The sequence below is a fragment of the Dendronephthya gigantea genome, unplaced genomic scaffold (assembly GCF_004324835.1).
Source record: "Dendronephthya gigantea isolate DGI-Jeju-01 unplaced genomic scaffold, DenGig_1.0 000937F, whole genome shotgun sequence".
Taxonomy (NCBI): domain Eukaryota; kingdom Metazoa; phylum Cnidaria; class Anthozoa; order Malacalcyonacea; family Nephtheidae; genus Dendronephthya; species Dendronephthya gigantea.
In genome coordinates, this window is record NW_021163947.1 from 1 (window position 1) to 9,126 (window position 9,126).

A 9,126-nucleotide genomic window follows, 5' to 3' on the forward strand; every position below is an offset into this window, starting at 1 on the left:
AACATTTGACAACGCCCACTTCCGGTTTCGTGTAACACACTGAGATATGTAAAAAATCGCATATTTTCATAGTTAAACCGTTTCAGAAAAATTTCTTAGAATACAAAATGTTTAAAATAACATCACAAAACACATAAAAAAAATTAACAAAAATATATTGAATTCTTAATATTTTGAAAAAATTCCACTGAAGGACCATCAAATCCACTAAAAGACCACTAAATCCACTAATAGACCAGTAAAATCCACAAAGGGACCATCTGAATTATTGCTAAAATCTTACCCAACTTCAATATCAGGTGTGATCTCTTTGTAGATACCTTGATCAAAAAGTCCGAAGAATATTTCAACGTCAATCAAATTCCGCGAAACTTTAGCAGGGTAATTAGGGCGTGGCTCTTAACATGTGACCACGCCCACTTCCGGTTTCGAGTTTTTCCCACTGAGATACCTAAAAAATGGCTTTTTTTCATACTTAAAAACATTTTCTCAAAAATTTCTTAGAATATAAATGTTGCAAATCACATCAGAAAATACATATAAAAATTTCACAGAAATATATTTAATTTTAAAAAATCCACTAGGAGACCAGAATCCACAGAAGGACCACCAAATCCACAAAAGGACGAGTCAAATGCACAAAAGGACAACCTGTATTAAATAGAATATATTTCATCCAGATTTCATCCATTTTCAACTAAAGTTGGGTGGGATAATTAGGGCGTGGCCTTTAACATGTGACCACGCCCACTTCCGGTTTCGAGTTTTTCCCACTGAGATACCTAAAAAATGGCTTTTTTCATACTTAAAAACATTCTCTCAAAAATTTCTTAGAATATAAAATGTTGCAAATCACATCAGAAAATACATATAAAAATTTCACAGAAATATATTTAATTTTAAAAAATCCACCAGGAGACCAGAATCCACAAAAGGACAAGTCAAATGCACAAAGGACAACCTTTAATAAATAGAATATATTTCATCCAGATTTCATCTATTTTCAACCAAACTTGGGTGGGGTAATAAGGGTGTGATCCTTAACATGTGACTACGCCCACTTTTGGTTTCGAGTTTTTGGCACTGAGATAACTTAAAAACGGCATATTTTCATAGTTAAAAACGTTTTCTGAAAAATTTCTGAGAATATAAAATGTTGCAAATCACATCGCAAAATACATATAAAAATTTTACGGAAAGATATTGAGTTTAAAAAAAATCCACTGAAGGACCAGAATCCACAGAAAGACCACCAAATCCACACAAGGACCAGTGAAATCCACGAATGGACCACCTGTATTATACAGTTTATATTTCATCAAAATTTCATCCATTTTCAACCAAAGTTTGGTGGAATAATGAGGGCATGGTCCTTGACATTTGAACATGCCCACTACCGGTTTCGAGTTTTAGACACTGGGATATGTAAAAAATTCGTGTTTAAAGGGTTGAAAAATATTTTCAAAAAAATTCTTAGAATATAAAATGTTTAAAATCACATCAGAAAACACATACAAAAATTTCACAGAAATATTTATTTCTTAATATCTTGAAAAATTCCACTAAAGGACCACATTTACATATTTACAACAATATCAAAGTTTAAAATCTAATCTTGGGGTTGTTGTCATGATGGATAAGCTATTTTTTGATGTCCTGTGTCAAATGAGAAAGAATGAAAATTTTGAGACAGGATAGCAATAAATTAACATAAATATCAAATATTTTCTTTTGATGATGACCCAGAACTTTTAGCTGCACTTGCACCTTAAATTTGAATATCTTACCTTCAGCGAAGGCTCAAGGCTTCTTGGCTTTTTACTTGCATGCTTCTTTATCTGTTAATGTAGAAAAATTGTGAGTCTAGTGAGTGAAATGGAATAAGCAGTTAAACAGAATATCAGCTTATTCCTATATATCTCCATTGTAAAAAACAGAACTTACCTTTGTTTTGTGTGTCCTCTTAGTCCCTTTATGAGGGGACTCTGCCCTTGGTCGCTGGCCTGAGGGTATCTCCTCATCACTGTTAACTGGGGACTTTGCCCTTGGTCGCTGGCTGAGGGTATCTCCTCATCACTGTTAACTGGAGACTCTGCCCTTGGTCGCTGGCTTGAGGGTATCTTCTCGTCAATTTCATCATTGCGGGCCTTTTGTGTTCTGTCCCCCTCAATCTTTTCGAACACAAAAGTTCCCTCGCTATCAGTATCACTATCATCCTCATCTTTGCTAGAATACACCTCTTTTTCCATTTTTTCTTTCTAAAGTTAAAGGGTTTTATATTTCATATTGTTCTCCACCATGCAAGTGAGCTAACATTTCATTCTCTTCCTACCTTGTCCAGGGGCAGGTCTATCCTTTTTTGTCCATCTGTAGGGGATAAATCATAAAAAATATTTAATAAGAGCCTGAATTATTGGTGAAGGCTCTAACAGAGAATGAGCATGCCCCTGGTGGGTGACCATGCCCTAAGTGCCCCATCCAAGTTTTGTTGAAATCCGTTGAAACTGCCCTGAGAAATTGCAGTCTGCAGTTGTCACTAAATATGATCCACCAAAGGACCACTAAAATCCACCAAAGGACCACAAAATCCACAAACGGCCTTGTGTCGTTAAGATTTATCCGTTTTCAATCAAAGTTAGGTGGGGTCATTAGGTGCAGTCCTAAACAAGTGACCACACCCACTTCCAGTTTCAAGTCTTTTATACTTATATATGTTGTTAAATACATAATCCACTAAAGGCCCACTAAAATCCACTAAAAGACCACAAAATCCACAAACGGACCAGACTAAATCCACTGAAGGACCACCGACCGGAAGTGGGCGTGTCAAAAAATCATGACCACGCCCACATCCCCCCCGGAATATGGGTGGAGTTGGTAAAATCCCCCCTGAGATACACCTTCCAAAGTTTTAAAAAAATAAAAAAAAATACTTAATTAGCTTCTAGCTGGACGTGGGCGTAACCCGTGGGGGTGACCACGCCCCACATCCCCACCTAAGTTTGGTTGGAATCCCTAAGCGCTCTGAGATATCACTGTCCGACGTAAACGCCCCATTAATAAAAATCCACTCAAGGACCAGGGAAGGAGGTCCAGGCTTGTTAATGAGATCAGTGGGTGATGATTTGATTGACAACTATTTTGTAATATTTCACTTTCACAATTTCGCCAACAATATTGCAAATATTAAACAATTGCACGTTAAATTTAAATAAAAACATTATCATACACACCTTAAGAGGTCTATCCTTCGATATGAATGACTTTAAGGCCCACACAAGCAATTAAAACGACAAATTTGCGACAATTTCTTGAGAACAATACAATGCAACCTTCTTCCTCGAAACGAACTTTCACTATTGTCTAAATATTGCATACACCAGCATGACATTTTCCACTTAGAAAAACAAAAATCCTTAATATTAAAAAATGAAAATTTTGGACATTTTGACCAATAACTCAAGTTCTAGACACTCCCATGCAATGAAATTCATATCGTTAGATTCGTCTTGGTGAGAGGAATCTTTTGATAGCTCTTACAAAGCTTACATAGCATATTTCTCTTTTAACAATTGAAATTCTGAGTGTTATTTAATTATCTCAAAATGACCTATTTTGGAAACATTTTCTTTAATATCTCTAGTTCTATACATGCACCTGCAATGACAGTGCTATCATTAGATTTGTCTAAGTGAGATGAATCTTTTGATACCTCATACATAGCTGTACAATGCATATTTCGTTTTTAAAAATTTTGAATTTGAGTGGTATTGGATAATTAGTTATAGTATACACATTTCCACTAATATCTCCAGTTGTATTCACTCCCTTGCAATGAAAGTGGTATCATTAGATTGATCTTGGTGAGAGGAATCTTTTGATAGCTTTTACATAGCTGTACATAGCATATTTCTCTTTTAAAATTGAAATTCTGAGTGTTATTTAATTATCTCAAAATGACCTATTTGGAGACATTTTCCCTAATATCTCTAGTTCTATACATGCACCTGCAATGACAGTGCTATCATTAGATTTGTCTAAGTGAGATGAATCTTTTGATACCTCATACATAGCTGTACAATGCATATTTCGTTTTTAAAAATTTTGAATTTGAGTGGTTTGGATAATTAGTTATAGTATACACATTTCCACTAATATCTCCAGTTGTATTCACTCCCTTGCAATGAAAGTGGTATCATTAGATTCATCTTGGTGAGAGGAATCTTTTGATAGCTTTTACATAGCTGTACATAGCATATTTCTCTTTTAACAATTGAAATTCTGAGTGTTATTTAATTATCTCAAAATGACCTATTTTGGAGACATTTTCCCTAGTCTAGTTCTATACATGCACCTGCAATGACAGTGCTATCATTAGATTTGTCTAAGTGAGATGAATCTTTTGATACCTCATACATAGCTGTACAATGCATATTTCGTTTTTAAAAATTTTGAATTTGAGTGGTTTGGATAATTATTATAGTATACACATTTCCACTAATATCTCCAGTTGTATTCACTCCCTTGCAATGAAAGTGGTATCATTAGATTCATCTTGGTGAGAGGAATCTTTTGATAGCTTTTACATAGCTGTACATAGCATATTTCTCTTTTAACAATTGAAATTCTGAGTGTTATTTAATTATCTCAAATGACCTTTTTTGGAGACATTTTCCCTAATATCTCTAGTTGGATTCCTCTCTGTGAGACCAATCTTTTGATAGCCCATACATAGCTGTACAATGCATATTTTTAAAAAAATTTCACAGAAACATATTTAATTTTAAAAAATCCACTAGGAGACCAGAATCCGCAGAAGGACCACCAAATCCACAAAAGGACGAGTCAAATGCACAAAGGACAACCTGTATTAAATAGAATATATTTCATCCAGATTTCATCCATTTCTAACCAAAGTTGGGTGGGATAATTAGGGCGTGGTCCTTAACATGTGACCACGCCCACTTCCTGTTTCGAGCTTTTTAAAACATTTTTTAACTATGAAAATATACGGTTTTTCACATATATCAGAGGGAAAAACTCCAAACCGGAAGTGGGCATGGTCACATGTTAAGGGATACGCCCTAATTATCCCACCGAAGTTTGGTTGAAAATGGATGAAATCTTGATGAAATATAATGTTTATAATCCTGCTAGTCCTTTTGTGGATTTTCCTGGTCCTTAAGTGGATTTGCTCGTCCTTTAGTGGATTTTCCTGGTCCTTTAGTGGATATGTATTTAAACACATATCTCAGTCTAAAAAACTCGAAATACTATCAAACTCGGGCGGGGTACCTAGGGCGTGGTCCTAAACACGTGACCACTTCCACTTCCGGTTTCGAGTTTTTAAGACTGATATATGTGTCTAAATACATATCCACTAAAGGACCAGAAAAATCCACTAAAGGACCAGCAATCCACCAAAGGACCAGTCAAATGCACAAAAGGACAACCTGAATTATACAGATTATATCTCATCAAGATTTTATCCATTTCCAACCAAAGTTGGGTGGAATAATTAGGGCGTGGTCCTTAACATTTGACAACGCCCACTTCTGGTTTCGTGTTATACACACTGAGATATGTAAAAAATCGCATATTTTCATAGTTAAAACCGTTTTCAGAAAAATTTCTTAGAATACAAAATGTTTAAAATAACATCACAAAACACATAAAAAAAATTAACAAAAATATATTGAATTCTTAATATTTTGAAAAATTCACTGAAGGACCATCAAATCCACTAAAAGACCACTAAATCCACTAATAGACCAGTAAAATCCACAAAGGGACCATCTGAATTATTGCTAAAATTTTACCCAACTTCAATCTCAGGTGTGATCCTTTGTAGATACCTTGATCAAAAAGTCCGAAGAATATTTCAACGTCAATGAAATTCCGCGAAACTTTAGCAGGGTAATTAGGGCGTGGCCCTTAACATTTGACCACGCCCACTTCCGGTTTCGAGTTTTTCACTGAGATACCTAAAAAATGGCTTTTTTTCATACTTAAAAACGTTTTTCTCAAAATTTCTTAGAATATAAAATGTTGCAAATCACATCAGAAAATACATATAAAAATTTCACGGAAATATATTTAATTTGAAAAAATCCACTAAATGAATCCACTCAAGGACCACCAAATCCACCAAGGACCAGTGAAATCCACAAAAGGACTACCTGTATTATACAGATTATATTTCATCCAGATTTATCCATTTTCAACCAAAGTTGGGTGGGATTTAGGGCGTGGTCCTTAACATGTGACCACGCCCACTTCCTGTTTCGAGCTTTTAAAACATTTTTTAACTATGAAAATATACGGTTTTTCACATATATCAGAGGGAAAAACTCCAAACCGGAAGTGGCATGGTCACATGTTAAGGGATACGCCCTAATTATCCCACCGAAGTTTGGTTGAAAATGGATGAATCTTGATGAAATATAATGTTTATAATCCTGCTAGTCCTTTTGTGGATTTTCCTGGTCCTTAAGTGGATTTGCTCGTCCTTTAGTGGATTTTTCCTGGTCCTTTAGTGGATATGTATTTAAACACATCTCAGTCTAAAAAAACTCGAAATACTATCAAACTCGGGCGGGGTACCTAGGGCGTGGTCCTAAACACGTGACCACTTCCACTTCCGGTTTCGAGTTTTTAAGACTGATATATGTGTCTAAATACATATCCACTAAAGGACCAGAAAAATCCACTAAAGGACCAGCAAATCCACCAAAGGACCAGTCAAATGCACAAAAGGACAACCTGAATTATACAGATTATATCTCATCAAGATTTTATCCATTTCCAACCAAAGTTGGGTGGAATAATTAGGGCGTGGTCCTAAACATTTGACAACGCCCACTTCCGGTTTCGTGTTATACACACTGAGATATGTAAAAAATCGCATATTTTCATAGTTAAAACCGTTTTCAGAAAAATTTCTTAGAATACAAAATGTTTAAAATAACATCACAAAACACATAAAAAAAAATTAACAAAAATATATTGAATTCTTAATATTTTGAAAAAATTCCACTGAAGGACCATCAAATCCACTAAAAGACCACTAAATCCACTAATAGACCAGTAAAATCCACAAAGGGACCATCTGAATTATTGCTAAAATTTTACCAACTTCAATCTCAGGTGTGATCTCTGTAGAGACCTTGATCAAAAAGTCCGAAGAATATTTCAACGTCAATGAAATTCCGCGAAACTTTAGCAGGGTAATTAGGGCGTGGCCCTTAACATTTGACCACGCCCACTTCCGGTTTCGAGTTTTTCCCACTGAGATACCTAAAAAATGGCTTTTTTTCATACTTAAAAACGTTTTCTCAAAAATTTCTTAGAATATAAAATGTTGCAAATCACATCAGAAAATACATATAAAAATTTCACGGAAATATATTTAATTTGAAAAAATCCACTAAAACATGAATCCACTCAAGGACCACCAAATCCACCGAAGGACCAGTGAAATCCACAAAAGGACTACCTGTATTATACAGATTATATTTCATCCAGATTTATCCATTTTCAACCAAAGTTGGGTGGGATGATTAGGGCGTGGTCCTTAACATGTGACCACGCCCACTTCCTGTTTCGAGCTTTTTAAAACATTTTTTAACTATGAAAATATACGGTTTTTCACATATATCAGAGGGAAAAACTCCAAACCGGAAGTGGGCATGGTCACATGTTAAGGGATACGCCCTAATTATCCCACCGAAGTTTGGTTGAAAATGGATGAAATCTTGATGAAATATAATGTTTATAATCCTGCTAGTCCTTTTGTGGATTTTCCTGGTCCTTAAGTGGATTTGCTCGTCCTTTAGTGGATTTTCTGGTCCTTTAGTGGATATGTATTTAAACACATATCTCAGTCTAAAAAACTCGAAATACTATCAAACTCGGGCGGGGTACCTAGGGCGTGGTCCTAAACACGTGACCACTTCCACTTCCGGTTTCGAGTTTTTAAGACTGATATATGTGTCTAAATACATATCCACTAAAGGACCAGAAAAATCCACTAAAGGACCAGCAAATCCACCAAAGGACCAGTCAAATGCACAAAAGGACAACCTGAATTATACAGATTATATCTCATCAAGATTTTATCCATTTCCAACCAAAGTTGGGTGGAATAATTAGGGCGTGGTCCTAAACATTTGACAACGCCCACTTCCGGTTTCGTGTTATACACACTGAGATATGTAAAAAATCGCATATTTTCATAGTTAAAACCGTTTTCAGAAAAATTTCTTAGAATACAAAATGTTTAAAATAACATCACAAAACACATAAAAAAAAATTAACAAAAATATATTGAATTCTTAATATTTTGAAAAAATTCCACTGAAGGACCATCAAATCCACTAAAAGACCACTAAATCCACTAATAGACCAGTAAAATCCACAAAGGGACCATCTGAATTATTGCTAAAATTTTACCCAACTTCAATCTCAGGTGTGATCTCTTGTAGAGACCTTGATCAAAAAGTCCGAAGAATATTTCAACGTCAATGAAATTCCGCGAAACTTTAGCAGGGTAATTAGGGCGTGGCCCTTAACATTTGACCACGCCCACTTCCGGTTTCGAGTTTTTCCCACTGAGATACCTAAAAAATGGCTTTTTTTCATACTTAAAAACGTTTTCTCAAAAATTTCTTAGAATATAAAATGTTGCAAATCACATCAGAAAATACATATAAAAATTTCACGGAAATATATTTAATTTGAAAAAATCCACTAAAACATGAATCCACTCAAGGACCACCAAATCCACCGAAGGACCAGTGAAATCCACAAAAGGACTACCTGTATTATACAGATTATATTTCATCCAGATTTTATCCATTTTCAACCAAAGTTGGGTGGGATGATTAGGGCGTGGTCCTTAACATGTGACCACGCCCACTTCCTGTTTCGAGCTTTTTAAAACATTTTTTAACTATGAAAATATACGGTTTTTCACATATATCAGAGGGAAAAACTCCAAACCGGAAGTGGGCATGGTCACATGTTAAGGGATACGCCCTAATTATCCCACCGAAGTTTGGTTGAAAATGGATGAAATCTTGATGAAATATAATGTTTATAATCCTGCTAGTCCTTTTGTGGATTTTC

The 9,126-nt window shown here is 35.2% G+C and overlaps 1 long non-coding RNA gene across 1 annotated transcript; it reads right to left on the minus strand.

Annotated features, from left to right (window-relative positions):
- Nucleotides 1-1,567: 1,567 nt before the first annotated feature.
- Nucleotides 1,568-2,048, minus strand: LOC114544779. The gene is made up of 3 exons (XR_003690565.1): nucleotides 1,945-2,048; nucleotides 1,788-1,838; nucleotides 1,568-1,656 (listed from the first exon to the last, which is right to left on the minus strand). It is a non-coding gene; the product is annotated as an uncharacterized LOC114544779 (long non-coding RNA).
- Between the last annotated feature and the right edge of the window lie 7,078 nt (nucleotides 2,049-9,126).